At 45.8% G+C, this 14,203-nt stretch overlaps 1 protein-coding gene across 2 annotated transcripts in view; it reads right to left on the bottom strand.

Annotated features, from left to right (window-relative positions):
- Positions 1 to 7,327, bottom strand: part of hivep3b (HIVEP zinc finger 3b) — a 78,612-nt gene extending 71,285 nt beyond the window's left edge. Inside the window, exon 1 of one of the 2 annotated variants that reach the window (XM_076280529.1) lies at positions 7,113 to 7,327. The gene's annotated coding sequence lies outside the window, so the exon portion shown is untranslated. Of the gene's footprint in view, positions 1 to 6,983; positions 7,005 to 7,112 lie in introns of those variants that run through there. The other variant, XM_076280530.1, reaches the window with a different exon arrangement.
- Between the last annotated feature and the right edge of the window lie 6,876 nt (positions 7,328 to 14,203).

Here is a 14,203-nt window from a genome sequence, read left to right as displayed (position 1 = left end):
GTAGCAGTAGTAGTAGTAGCAGCAGTAGTAGTAGTAGCATAGTAGTAGCAGCATAATAGTAGCAGTATCAGTAGTAGTAGCATAGTAGCAGCATAGTAGCAGTAGTAGTAGTAGTAGCATAGTAGTAGCAGTAGTAGTAGTAGCAGCAATAGTAGTAGTAGCATAGTAGTATCAGTAGTAGTAGTAGTAGTAGTAGTAGTAGTAGTAGCATAGTAGTAGCAGTAGTAGTAGTAGTAGTAGTAGCAGCAGTAGTAGTAGTAGCATAGTAGTAGCAGTAGTAGTAGTAGTAGTAGTAGCAGCAGTAGTAGTAGTAGCATAGTAGTAGCAGTAGTAGTAGTAGCAGCAATAGTAGTAGTAGCATAGTAGTAGCAGTAGTAGTAGTAGTAGTAGCATAGTAGTAGTAGTAGCAGCAGTAGTAGTAGTAGCATAGTAGTAGCAGTAGTAGTAGTAGTAGTAGTAGTAGCAGCATAGTAGTATCAGTAGTAGTAGTAGCAGTAGTAGTAGCAATAGTAGTAGTAGCAGTAATAGTAGCAGTAGCTGTAGTACAAGTAGCAGGAGTAGTAGTAGGTTTCAAAGTAGGAGGACAAGCAGAGGTCACAGTTGTAGCTTTAGTGGTGCATTTGTTCTATCAAATTTTCTTTTTTTATTTTCTATTGAATGCATTCTATTCACAGTGCTTCTCTCTGCCAGTCTGGAACACCCATTATAATAACACTGACATTAATAGTCATTTACGTAGACTTGACAACCGTGACTTTCTCCACACCCTGACCTCCATCCTGCTGCAATGCTGCTGCAGTGAAACAGCGCCCGTCATATTTCTCCACCCACTGGTATGTAGCGCCTAACTGTACGCAGTTGACCCGTGCCTGCTATGCACATGCCTTTCAGGTGGTATGTGAGCTGACCAGGAGCCGGTATGTGGCTAACCGCTTAGCGGTATGTGGACACTGGCAGATTAACCATTAACTGGCATGCAAATGGTATGCCGCTAATTCAGCGTGCGTGGCAGAGCATGTCCCATGGTGTTCCCACTGCATATGGCCTGGTCCTGAGACAGCATTACTGCAGCTTCCATTAAAAAGCTGGAAGGAACAGTGGGAAGTGGGGAGGAACAGTAGGAATGTTGCGCACACACACACACACACACACACACACACACACACACACACACACACACACACACACACACACACACACACACACACAAAGTGGAGGGGCATGTGATTGCACAAACAGGATGGCAGCTCAGTTGAAGTGGCAGCCTTCTGGAACTGGTGGCAGTGAGTCAGCAGCCACCTCCTGCCCCACTCTACCCCTCTGTTGCCCACTCTAACCCTCTGTTGCCCCACTCAACCCCCCTGTTGCCCCCTCTGCTCCGCTATGCCTTATGCCTTCCGCCCCCCTCTGTCCTCTCCCTGCTCCATCCTACCTCTCTCTAGACCTCACTCCGGCCCCTTAGTGCCCCACTCATCCTGCCGTCTACTCCCAGTCAGTCCTACTCTCATCTCCCATATCCTCTCTTCTGCTATCCTTCTACTCCTGTTCTTTCCTTTTGACCAACCACCCCCTCTACACCATTCTTCTTAAATCTGCCCCTATCTGCCTTTCCCATCTGCCCCTGCCATACCTCTGAAGTCCCGACCTTCTCCTTTTTATATAAGTATACTCTTTTGATCCTGTGAGGGAAATTTGGTCTCTGCATTTATCTCAATCAGGGAATTAGTGAAACACACTCAGCACACAGTGAACACACAGTGAGGTGAAGCACACACTAATCCCGATGCAGTGAGCTGCCTGCTACAGCGGTGCTCGGGGAGCAGTGAGGGGTTAGGTGCCTTGCTCAAGGGCACTTCAGCCGTTCCTACTGGTCGGGTTTCGAACCGGCAACCCTCCGGTTACAAGTCCGAAGCCCTAACCAGTAGGCCACGGTTGTCCCAACTAACTGTACTCCCTCCTGTCCTCGTTTGTCCCCTCAATTCCCCTCTCCACTCTCCTCTCCATCTGGTCAGTGAGCCCCTCCATCTTGACCGGGTCCTTTCCGCACCCCTTCATTGGCTGCCTCGTCACCAATCACTCATCGCCAGCCCCTTCATTACCCCCTGATGGAACACGCCGTGCCCTAATTAAGCCCTCCACACGCCCTCCATCCTCCACACGCCGCCACCCCGACAAAACAATTACCCCCACCGCCTCCTGTGCCGCGTCACTGCCGCAGTCAACTGCTCCATCACGCCTCTCAATCACAGCTGCTGGCCTGCGAGGTCTCCCAGCTGGCCTACTGTTTCCCTGGGAGGACAAGAGAGGTGGAGAGGATAGATGGATGAATGGCAGAAGCAAGGGAGAGAGAGAGGAAGGAAGGGAGGAAGGAAGGAAGGAAGGAATGCAGGGTTAAGAGAGGAGGGAGAGTGCAAAGCATGATGAGGATGGCTTCTGCAAAAGTGGACCGCTGGGGGTCCTAGTGGCGGTTAGAGGCCAGTGGTCATAGCATCAAGGTGAGTGATGTGTCCTGTGGAAAGGTGCAGTCACACCAGTCTGCAGGGCATCTGGGGGCATCTGGACGCCACACTGTGCAGGACGCTGGCACAGCAGGGTGACGTGTGATGTGACGACATCCAGTCACATAGAGATGGATGCCAAGTTCATGCTGTGCGCATTACCCCATGTTACTATCCACATGTGGGGATTTAAATGTTTTGGAAGACATTGAATAAAAGCAGCAGTTCCCAAATGGTGGGGTGGGCCAACCTGGGGGGGTGAGGGGTGGCTTGTTGAACGACAAAAAAACAAAACAAGAAACCTAAACCAACCAACTACAGGCCAACCAACCAACTTACAGCATACAGTCTATAACTGACCTATTTGATGATGAGCTTATTTGAAGATGATGAGCAAACATGTACCTAACATGAACATGTATTGTACAAAGACACACACACACACACACACACACACACACACACACACACACAAAAAAGAGCAGCAGTACTGAATGCACTGAACTTATATCCTTACAGGCACTGGCAATTCATGCGATCAGCACTCAGCCACCTGCCTAGCGGTAGCAGCTTTTTACAGCGTGGAAAAAAGGTGCGTGAGGAGAGAGGAACAACACAAGGTGCTGAGAGGTGCTCAGCTGTGTGTGTGAGACGGTCTGACCGAGTACGTGGGCGAGTTAGGAAAGCATAGTGAGAGGAGGGAGCTAGAGATCGGAATGGTACACTGTCAGGGATGTGTATGGACGTGTGTGTGTGTGTTTGTGTGAGCGTCTACAATGCGACTACAATGTCTACAATGTAGACATCAGTAGGGGAGGGCGTAAGGTGTTGAGTGGGCTCCTTGTTAATTGGCACAGAGCGTTCTCCTCCATCTGCCGTTTGACGAGCGCCATGGAAGAGCGCTAACCGGAGCCTGTCTGGCACCAACACGCGCCACACAGGCCAATGATGCAACACAACACCCTTACTCTTTTCGTCAAGCAGACTGGCTATTCACACTCTTCCCCAACATGCTCACAAGCCTTGCGAGTCACAAGTGAACTAAAGCAAACAACAAACTGATAATATATAACACCTTTGACAGTTGACATGGGAAGCCTGTTGTTTTCCACTAAGCTGTTAAGAGACGCTGGGGAGTGCAATCAAGTTCACTAAATTCAAGAGACATTTCAGAACTGTGCTACGATGGAGTCGAATGAGCAATGTCCTTAACTAAACCTGTTTAAATCTACATAAAAACAAGGCAATGTGTCTGTATTTATTGCAATGCCAGATTCAGAGAATGCGTGTCTAAATAGTTCAACCCAGAGAGAACATTATTTGGGTGCCCCAAGAGAACACTATCTGGGCAACACATGTGGCTTAAATAAGGCTGACATTATTGTTCATTCTATAAACATGGAAAGTTACCCAAAAACCCAATTTGGAGAGCGCCGTGCATGTCACATCTACCCCACACTAAACCCATGTCGAATCAACCGCTCATAGAGTAAGCTCTCTCCAGTATTTCAACAAAAACGCCTTAACTTAGATACATCGTGATACAGCCACATCATTTATAGTACTCTGTTTCAGCACTTTACAATTAGCAATATATAGGCCAACATAGGAAAATATAGGCCAGCTTTACTCTTTGCCAACAGGCTTGACTGCAGGTTTGAAAAATCTTGGGCAAACCTATGACCTTTATGATTTAAAACATCTCTGTGCTGGTTTCCAACCACATAAAACCCAACTGGAACATGCAGTGCAATTTCTCCCTTTCTCCAAAGGCTGAGGCGATGCCAGCAAAAACCACAGGTGGTCATCAGATAGCCCAGTCCCTCCCTCTCTACTTCCCTCTTTCACTCTCTCAACCTCCCTCCCTCCCTCCCTCCTCCGCCAGTTAGTTCTTTACTACTATGTGCTGATGTACTACAACCCCAAAACAGAAAAAGTTGGGACGTTGTGTAAAATGTGAATAAAAACAGAATGTAATAATCTGCACATTTCTTAAACTCATATTTAGTTGCAAAAAGGACACAGACAACATATCAAATGTTGAAAAAAACAAATTTGACTATTTCATGGAAAATATATGTTAATTTCGAATTTGATATCAGCAACATGTTTCAAAAAAAGTTGGGACAGGGCTAACAAAATGCTGGAAAAGTTGTGTAATGATAAAGAAAACAAAAGGAGAAATATTTCACAACTAATTAAGGTAACTGGCAACACGATTGGGTATGAAAAAGAGCATCCCAGAGAGGCAGGGTCCCTTAGAAGTAAAGATGTAGGGGTATTCATCACTCTGTGTAAACCTGTGTGCACAAATGATGAAACAATGTACCGGTAATTTTAATGTGTCTTAAGATGCAATTGTGAAGTATTTGTATTTGTGGAGTTCATCATCTACAGGACATAATATCATTAGAACATTCAGAGAATCCAGAGAAATCTTTGCAAACAAGGGAAAGAGCTGAAAAACTAATTGGATGGCCATGGTCTTTTGGACCTAAGATGGCACTGCATCAACACCAGACCTGTTTCCAGACCTGTCATTGTTGGGGCTCAGGAAAACCTCTGATAACCATTGGTTATGTGCACAGTTTGATACTCAATTAAAAAACTACAGCCACAATTGTACATGCAGGTTGCCTTCCAAGTACACACACTCACAACTTTACATACAGGCCCTCAAAGTAACACTAACACACACACACACACACACACAGGTCATTTTTCACTGGGTAAAGAGGGCCCGGCTCCAACTGTCACTAGCCCTTAGCTTTAAAGGGCTGATCTCAGCCAAATTGAGCCTTACGGAAGAACAGCAGCAATTTTTTTTATGTCGTTGTTGTTCACTTCTTGTAAATGGGATGGTTAAAAAAAACTCTGAAGAGTTGCACATGTGGACGTGTACAAATGTGATGTCTAGATCTCAGGAAAGTGAGTGCTGCTCTAAGTCCCTAAGTTTAAGGTTGGGTTTTAAACACTTTAAACTTATTGTACGCATAATTTCACTGCAAGTAGAATTGCACAGAACTTTTTTTGTGATGAAACTGAAAGAATGCCACTAAGATCACAAGGTAAACTTTTGACTGCATTCTGCTGCCAAGCCCACAGTTTAAGATGGGGTGACAAGCCAGCAGTTGCATAAAGAACTTGGATAGCAATCAGATGTGTATTATCTAATATAAATATTTGTGAGAGGGAGTTTTATGACTGAAGTAGAGTCAGAAATGCAGACTGTGAGACTTTTGTTGTAATGTGAAATGTGAAATGTGTAGGCTACTGTTGAAAGTGTAAATTTGGACGTATTGAGCCAACTCTCAACATGCACTAAATAACAAGTTCTATTGTAGGCCTTCACGGGGGTCGATTCTCGATCGTTTCATTTTGCCAGTTATAATTCGCTTTGGTCCGGTTCTTGTTGAGCTCTCTGCTGGTATTGTTATACCAGGTATCAGGTCGTGCAAAACATTTCGATACATTGGCCCACATAAATGGGGAGCTATGTCGCTCTAAAAAGACTCGGCTCTAAAAAAGAAAACTGTGTGTGTGTTCGCCACAGTTAATTAGAGAAGCGTAACCTATGCAAAAGCCTATCCATGGACTCAAGACTATGGTGCAATTATTACACACTGTCATGGGATAATACTTGAACAAGTAAGGAAAAAGTGGATTTCAAGTTGTCTGATTTTCACTACAGGTAGATAGCTTGAATATTCAAAGAACCACTAAAATAGAAGGATCATGATCAAGATTATTAAATATGTTCATACACTATACACTGAAATAATGAATCGCGTTTGGATATTGGCAGATGCGCAATGCAATTTTTTTTAATTATTTTTATGGCGGACGCATGGGCTTTTCTGCCCCGACTGTGGCCTCAGCCTATCAGCCCTCCTTCAAAAAAGAAACGTGGCTTGATCCGCATTTACTAACTAGTTCACTGGCACTTTAACACAAAAAATGGCGAGAGTAAAAACGAGATATGGTGACACGGAATCCTGATGAGATGGCATACATTCTTCCCTTGGTTGGATAACCGTGGAAAGATTTCAATTGGAACGGCTTGTCTACGGGACAGCCGAGCTAGCCTACTGAAAAATCTGGACGAGCAAAAATGAAGAGATGAAAAGTCCATCTGCCCCACCTGCATCATGCGTAACATGTAAACAGAGCAATAGTGTATAATATCGACGAATGTCCTCTATGTTAAAATGTATCATCCTAGTAATGGATAAATAGATTCGGCGAGATATGGGTAAAATGTAACCGTTTCCAGGAAGTAAAATGTATTTTAACAAAACAGCTATACAATCTGAATGCAGTAGGTTACTCTTCCGGTTATGGTTATGCTATCGCAAACTGTAATGATCAGCAAAATCAAGATCATACTGTGAGCCGATAATGGGGCTGAACAGAACTTCAGCACATTTCCCTGCCTTATTCGCCGAAGAGGCAAGACTCCATATCCACTCCCCGTATCCTGCTTACCAAATGAGTCGAAAGGATTCGACTGGCGTTCTTTCATTGCACTATATTTACGCACGAAAGAAGGATGTAAGCTTGTTAGTGACAGTGACACAACTTCACCTCCCTGCAAGTAGTATGCTGGAACTTTACCTGACAGTGATGAGGGAGCTGCAATTCAGCCTAGTCCGTAGAGCGAGCACCAACTGCAATCGGCATGTCTCCGTGCACGCGATGTATGCGTGTGGGGTGTCCGTTCTACTGTTGCACTACTCGAGAGCGAGCGAGCGGGCGACTGGGGCTTTCCCTCTCCCTTGTCAAACTGGAACTGCAATCCTGCGTTCAGCTGTTCAGCACAACAAAAACACCGTCTCGCGCTACGCAAACACTTCGCGCCGCACCACCCAGCACGAGACGCCCTAAGGGCCCCGCCCCCTCTCCACCTCTTTCCAGTGGCGTCGCACGCATCCGGGGAGGTGGTTAATAATTATGAGATGCTTGCACATAGTGTCGTCTATTGGTTAGTAAAACGTTTAATTTGGTTAATTCCCTCCTTCTCCCCAGAAATAGGTAATATGAGGTGACGTCATGGAACATTCCAAAACATTTCAGGCTGCTGTATTGTTTAAATCATGTTCCATTCGTGCATTCAGTAGGTGTGAAGGGCTACATAGCACTAGCAATTTTCAGCCACATCATGTCCCTAAACCACTTAGTTTCACATATGATCAAGCATTGATGCACAACCAAGGGAGTGCTCAACAGCAGCAAACAAGCTTTAATGTAGAATCAACAGGCATGTAAGCCACTGAATATGATATGAGAAGTGAGAACAGTTAAGTTTAGAGGTCGTTTTTTGTCTGAACAATAGTACAAAATCCTTCAGGCTCACGGAATGTTGTTGCTGCTCTTTAAAGAAAAAACAGGAGCATATGGTATCCACTGGAAGGATGTAGCAGGAAAGAGTTGGACAGTCGGACACCAGTTCCAGCACTTTCATTTAAGATTATCTGGGAAGAGGGGGGAGAGATGTTGCTAGTGTCAGCTGATTCTACTGCACTCAGACCACCCCCCCCCGCCCCCCAACACACACACACAACACCACCACCCTCCCTCCCTGCACGGGAGTCCCGGGTCTGGGTAAATCACTTACCACAGCACTAATAGTGGTACAAAGCAAGGGCCACTAGGGAACCATTAGAGGGGTTAACCTTAAGCATGGGCTCCAATTCAATTACATGTCTCTCTTGGGTACGGATGCCACGGAAGGTCCTAATGCTGAAATTCAGTGATGGAAATAGCAACACAGTCCGTCATGGCACTTTGTTATAGATGACATCAGATGCCCACACAGAAAATACTCAAAATTTATGGTCAGGCATCTGCGTTACTCCTGTATCAGCTGTATAACTAATCTCCTGGTGATCCTCCTTTCTCATTTCCTCTCTCTCAGCATGTGCACACGGCCCTGTATGGCATATTCTGGTGGTAAGAACCTGACAAGCTGCAGTAGTGAACATAAAAAATATCTTCTATTGTACTGCACATGCAAGCTTCTTTCATAATCAAGGGTCCAATGTGTCACAGACTACCTGTAGATAACCTAGGTTTTCATGATGCTAGTACACACGCACACTCACACTCCTGTTAAGCAATTCATATCTTTTTCACTTGTCAAAAAAAGATGTCAGTAACCTCAGTCAATACTCATTTACCAGTAAACACAGAGCAATAGTTTACATAATCATACCTCACCCCTATATCACTAACCTGAACACCAACCTCTAGTCTACGTGGTGGTGTAGAATGGCGATACAGTAGTCACATTGTCCTCTTCTCCCCCATCCAGCCTGTGTGTTGGCATGGGCCGCTGCACCTGTGACTGAAGCCACATCAGACAGCACCCCGGGGGGGCTTTCTTGCTCGCCGCTGAAAACCCGGCTCTGAAGTTCACCTGGCACCCAGGTGGTGAGTCATTGGCAGTGGCTGTCACAGTGTGCTGCTCAGGCACTGGTGCCCCGTGGTGCGGGGGCGGGGGTGGGGGGGTGCAGCCTCTGCCACACAGCTGAGTAAGAGTAGGGGGCATGCTGGGTGTGACATTTAGGCCTCTCAGAGCATGGTTGGCATATTTGTATATGTGTGTTTGGTAATGTGTGCAGTGCATTGAGAAGTATTAGTGAAGTAGTGTGTGTGTGTGTGTGTGTGAGAGAGAGAGAGTGTATGCATGGGTAGGTGACTTTACAAAGTACAGTAGCTCATCAAACAGTTATATTTTTAATTAATGGAGTCTTGCAACTTGCACAGTTGTGGTTGTGTAACACACACTCAAAAATATTTAATCCCAAACCAGACAACACATGCACCCTGTGAACTGGGAGGAATCTTGTACATTTCCTGATTGCATCTGAAGGGATGAGACAGCCCTGATTTGGCACTGGTTCTGACTCTGCTCCAAACCTGTGCCAGATCTGCACCGGGTCCGCCCCAGACCACACCATTATCCGGGTTTGTTTGCGGGGTGAGTTTCTCCCCCCACAAGGGATAAGACGACCGGAGATCCTTCACTGAGAGAGAAAGAAAAAAAGATGGAGAGAACGGGAGAGGAAAAAACAAATTGAGTGAGTGAGTGAGTGAGTGAGGGAGGGAGGGAGGAAAAAAGAGAATGTGAGAGCAACAGCAGGACACACTTCAGTGTAAGCGCTCCACGCGGCGACAATATGATCCTAACAGGCTTATGTAAGCGCGCTGCCTGCATGTTCCTCTGTGAGCAGACGACGGCTGTGCTGGCTGTTATATAACTGCATTAGCTGCTCTCCTGCCTCTGGAGCCAACCGAGCCTGCTTTCAGCACGCACGCACACACACACACGTGCACGCGCACACACGCGCGCACACACACACACACGCGCACACACACACACACACACACACGTACGCACACACACACGCGCGCACACACACACGCGCACACACACTCACACACACACATGCACTCACACACTCACACACGCACACAGCACACACATGCACGCACAAACACAAAGACAAACACACATACACGCACACACATAGACTCCAGGATGGAGAAGGACAGAGGGAAGCAGGGAGGGAGAGGAAACAAAGCAAAAGAGAAGGAAAGATGTGGAAAAAAACAGAGAAAGAGATCAGGAGAAATTAAAGGAGTAAGAAAATCGTTGAAAACAGGGAGAGAGGGATAGAGCATGTAATATATATTAGGGACAATCCCAGGGAATCGGTTTAAAGGCAAGAATTATTAAGTGGTAGTCAATCCAAGATACCCTAAAAATATTTGTGAATTAAAACCTCACAACAGTTGTAACTTAATGGATAATTGCCTTTAATTTAACTCATATTTCAATGAGGAATTATTGAAGTTCATATTTGATTTCTATGGTTCCAGTACAGAAAATAAGAAAACAGCTCCAAAGCATACACTGCCACTTTTGCTTACACACACACACACACACACACACACACACACACACACACACAATCCTTGAACACAGACCCCTAGGCCTGCATTCAAGCATTAATTCAGCCTGTGTACCTGTGACTCCAACAGTAGCCAAAATCACACTAGTCAAAAAGTCAAACTGACCCCAGGTCAATTGCTAATGCATTCCTGGATTAAGAGGTCTGTGTGGGAGTGACCTTGGCTAACTAGGGCACGGGGTGGGCATTCGACTGGTCAGTGGAGGCATCAGCAGCCTATCACCACCCATACCCCAACCCCCCACCTCCACATAATGGCAACACCAAACCAGCTTCGTTGTGCCTCGCAAAGCCTAATTGCCAGCTAATGCTGGATAAATGTTTCCCAGTGCACATGTGCCAACCCACACCAAGCTCAATTTGCCTCTCTGCTCTCACTGAATAATCCAATGTGCCCGGACTAAAAACCTAATTACGCCATTGACAGTTTTTTTTAGTCATTTTGCAATAAGAGCGAGGTTTTTGGCGGGCCTGGTGTCTAGGCCTGAACATTTAGATGAGCGGTTTGATGTGGAAGATGAAGAGGCAAGGCAGCTGGGGTTTCCACTGCCTCATTTGATGATGGAAATGGTCAGTCCTTATGTGATTTATGGCTCCAAAATCACGTTTTTTCCATCCTCATTCTGGGTTTTCTATACAAGCAAATTCTCAGAGAAAGAGAGAGAGAAATTCTGACATCCCGCTGAGCCGCTACCCAAAGGATCGCGAGGGGAAGTGGAGTTCCAAAAGCTGGGCCACCTCGGCGACTCTGAGCCCCTCATGAGCGTTTGAACAAGTTCCAGCACTGCGTCTTAAAGCCGCCATTTCCGTTCGGGCCTTGATCTCATGGCTGGGTGGCTCGCTGAGGTGACAGGGGCGCTGGCAAAGTGGTGCAAGTCACTCTAATTGCACTGCCGCTAAGATGGAGCCATTTTCAGAGAGCACGGCCACCACCAAACATGGGCGGCAATTACCTATCCCACAATGCACTGCATTGAATATCGATGACTCTCAAAAGGCATGGTTTACTAGAAATCCATTGCATATTATCCATTGCAAATTAAATATGTGCGTAAAATGTAATATGGAAATGATTAAAGTAGTGTTGTCTGTTGTCAAAACTCGAAATCGAAAGCATGACAGAGGAAGAGGGCATTAGACTAGCCTACTTCAGTTGTTAGAGCCGTTCTAAAGAAAGATAGGCCTAGCCTACATTCAGAACCAAGACACTTAAAATCACATCTGACATCTGGCAGTCTTTCTCAGGTGTGTGTGCTCCTTTTGTGAGACAGAAAGAAAAACTGAATACATGTGGGCGGGAGCGGGACATCATGTTACAGATGTGGGCGGGAGGGGGACTAAAAATTACGGATTAATGCGGGAGCGGGCCAGAATATTGTGGGAATGGGCGGGCGCACGCAGACCTCTACCTGGAGATTACAACTGCAATTTTTTCACTCTCTCTGTGGATCACATCAAGTATGCCTCAGTATTCAGTCTGATCATGTGAATATAAACTCACTGACTTCAGGCCTAGTTGTCAAAAACCTTCAGTTGGTGTTCAAACTATATCAAATGAATGAAAGAATTTCAGAAATACTTCATGTGAATGATTCAGTGCCCTCATGAATAAGGTTGGTGGATTTTCAAGAATGCTAGCATTCTTGAAAATCTCACATTCTTGGAGAGAGAGAGAAATTGACAATAGACAGACAGAGAGATTGATAGACAGACAGAGAGATAGAGACAAAGACAGAGAGAGAGATGAGAAAGAGAGAGAGAGAAGCAGGAAGTGTGCATCCCTGGGTGGTGGTGGTGGTGGAGGAGGCCTGCGGATGGCACCGGGGCAGGGGCCGGGCAGGCAGGGGCAACCAAACCCCACTGCAGTAGCGCTGAGTCAGCCAGCAGTGTTTGGGTGGCAGCGGGCAAGACTAGTCTGTTTATGTGATTCTCCCTTGTTCATTGTTCTAGCCAGACCAGCCTGATAGCGAGAGGGTGTGTGTACAGTATGTGTGTGTCTATGAGAGAGAGAGACAGAGAGAGAGAGAGAGAGAGAGAGAGAGAGAGAGAGAGAGAGGGAGAGAGAGAGGGAGAGAGAGAGTGTGTATGTGTGAATGTGGGTTGTTGGCAGGAGAAACATAGGGAATAGTAGAGGTGAAGAGAGGCAAGTGAGGGAGTGAGACAGAGGGGGTGGGGTATTCAATCAGATGCTAGTAGAGAGGGAGAGAACATCTGCATCGGAGGACCCAATGAAGGAAGGGATGGAGAAGAAGAAGGAAGGCATTTGGTCAAAGTAGGACTGGAAGTGGGAGTTCATTTTGCATGTCGGTTTCCTTGGTTGCATGTCTGTTATTGTTGCTAATGTATATTTCATCAGTCAGACATGATGTTAATCTGAATAATGACAGCCTGAGTGAGTATGTTTTGTTTTGCAGGTAAATGGAAAAATCATTCAAAGACAGAGAGACAGAGAGAGAGAGAGGGAGATGGTAGACACATTAGAACAGATTGTTTTCAAAGCGCTTTAGGACATGGTTATTTTTACACGCCTCAAAGTACATCTGGCCAGACAGTGAAGAAATTAAGAGCAAAAGATCATGAAAAACAGACAGAAGTGAACCATGAAAGCAAGTCCTCTCTGCTTTCTCTTTTTCTGTGTGTGTGTGTGTGTGTGTGTGTGTGTGTGTGTGTGTGTGTGTGAGAGAGAGAGAGAGAATACATTTTGAGAGGAGGAGGAGGTAGGTTATACTATCCCAGATTCAGAAGTAAAAGTCTGATGTCACTGTAATGTTTTTGCCACAGCCAATGGCATTTGTATTTTATAGTGTGTGTATTCCAACCTATCAAACCAATCGACTCTCTGGGTACTTGGCTTAAAACCCAGAAACTCAAATTGCATGACAACCTCACACGAAGTCCAGTGTCCCAGCCAATACGAAGGACCTGGTTAAAGCATGGAAAGTTACCAAAGAGCATGCCATTGCAAACCCCTCTCTATACCTAAATGGCTATTTCCCTTCAGTCCTGGTCTATGTGGTTGTCTAGCTGTGGTTTGCCAGTACCACACTCATGGAACCTTGCTCCAGTTCCTGGAAGCTCTTCACTATGCTACAGTGAGCGATGTCACAATGCTGTTGAACTCTGACAGGCAAGCAGGGGAAGCGGGAGTAACGTTAGGGGTGGGGGTGGGCAAAAGTCTTGCCATCCACCACTGCACAAACTGGGTAAATTAGGCCACGCACATTATGCCAACCCATTGCTGCCAGAGAGGGAAAGCCAAAGTCAACAGGCGGCCATGTGCCAGCAAGGCAAGAAAGCAAGAACAGAACTTTAGGCAGCAGGGGGGAGACTGAGAAGACTAGTGTGAAGACAAACAAAACACAAACAAAAGAGAAGATGAACAACAAAGGAAAAGACAGACTAACAGTCAGCATCTACTCCTACATGAAGACTACATTTCTAATGATAATACCCAACATGTAGCATGAGTGCAAGGTTGCTGTATGAAGTAAAAGAGGAATCCCCAAAGCATTTGAAAGACTACAAGGACTAAAAGGTAGAAGGGCATCTGTTACAAAACATGTAATTTGATTAAAGACCTCAAAATCTATGTTATCTGCCCAGGATAGACTGACTTGTGGACATGATACCACCACCCCCCCACCCCCAACACAGACACAAACAGACTCGTTCATGCAAGGTCAGTGCACCCAAGGGATTCCCTCTGTGTCGCAACAGCTCACAGATGCAAAC

Source organism: Alosa pseudoharengus, unplaced genomic scaffold, assembly GCF_046254945.1.
Source record: "Alosa pseudoharengus isolate Yale_2024_CS ecotype anadromous, Long Island Sound unplaced genomic scaffold, YU_APseudo_1.1 YU_APseudo_1.1_scf_12, whole genome shotgun sequence".
NCBI lineage: Eukaryota > Metazoa > Chordata > Actinopteri > Clupeiformes > Clupeidae > Alosa > Alosa pseudoharengus.
Note: the sequence above shows the minus strand (reverse complement) of the source record. Positions and strands in the feature narration are given on the sequence as shown.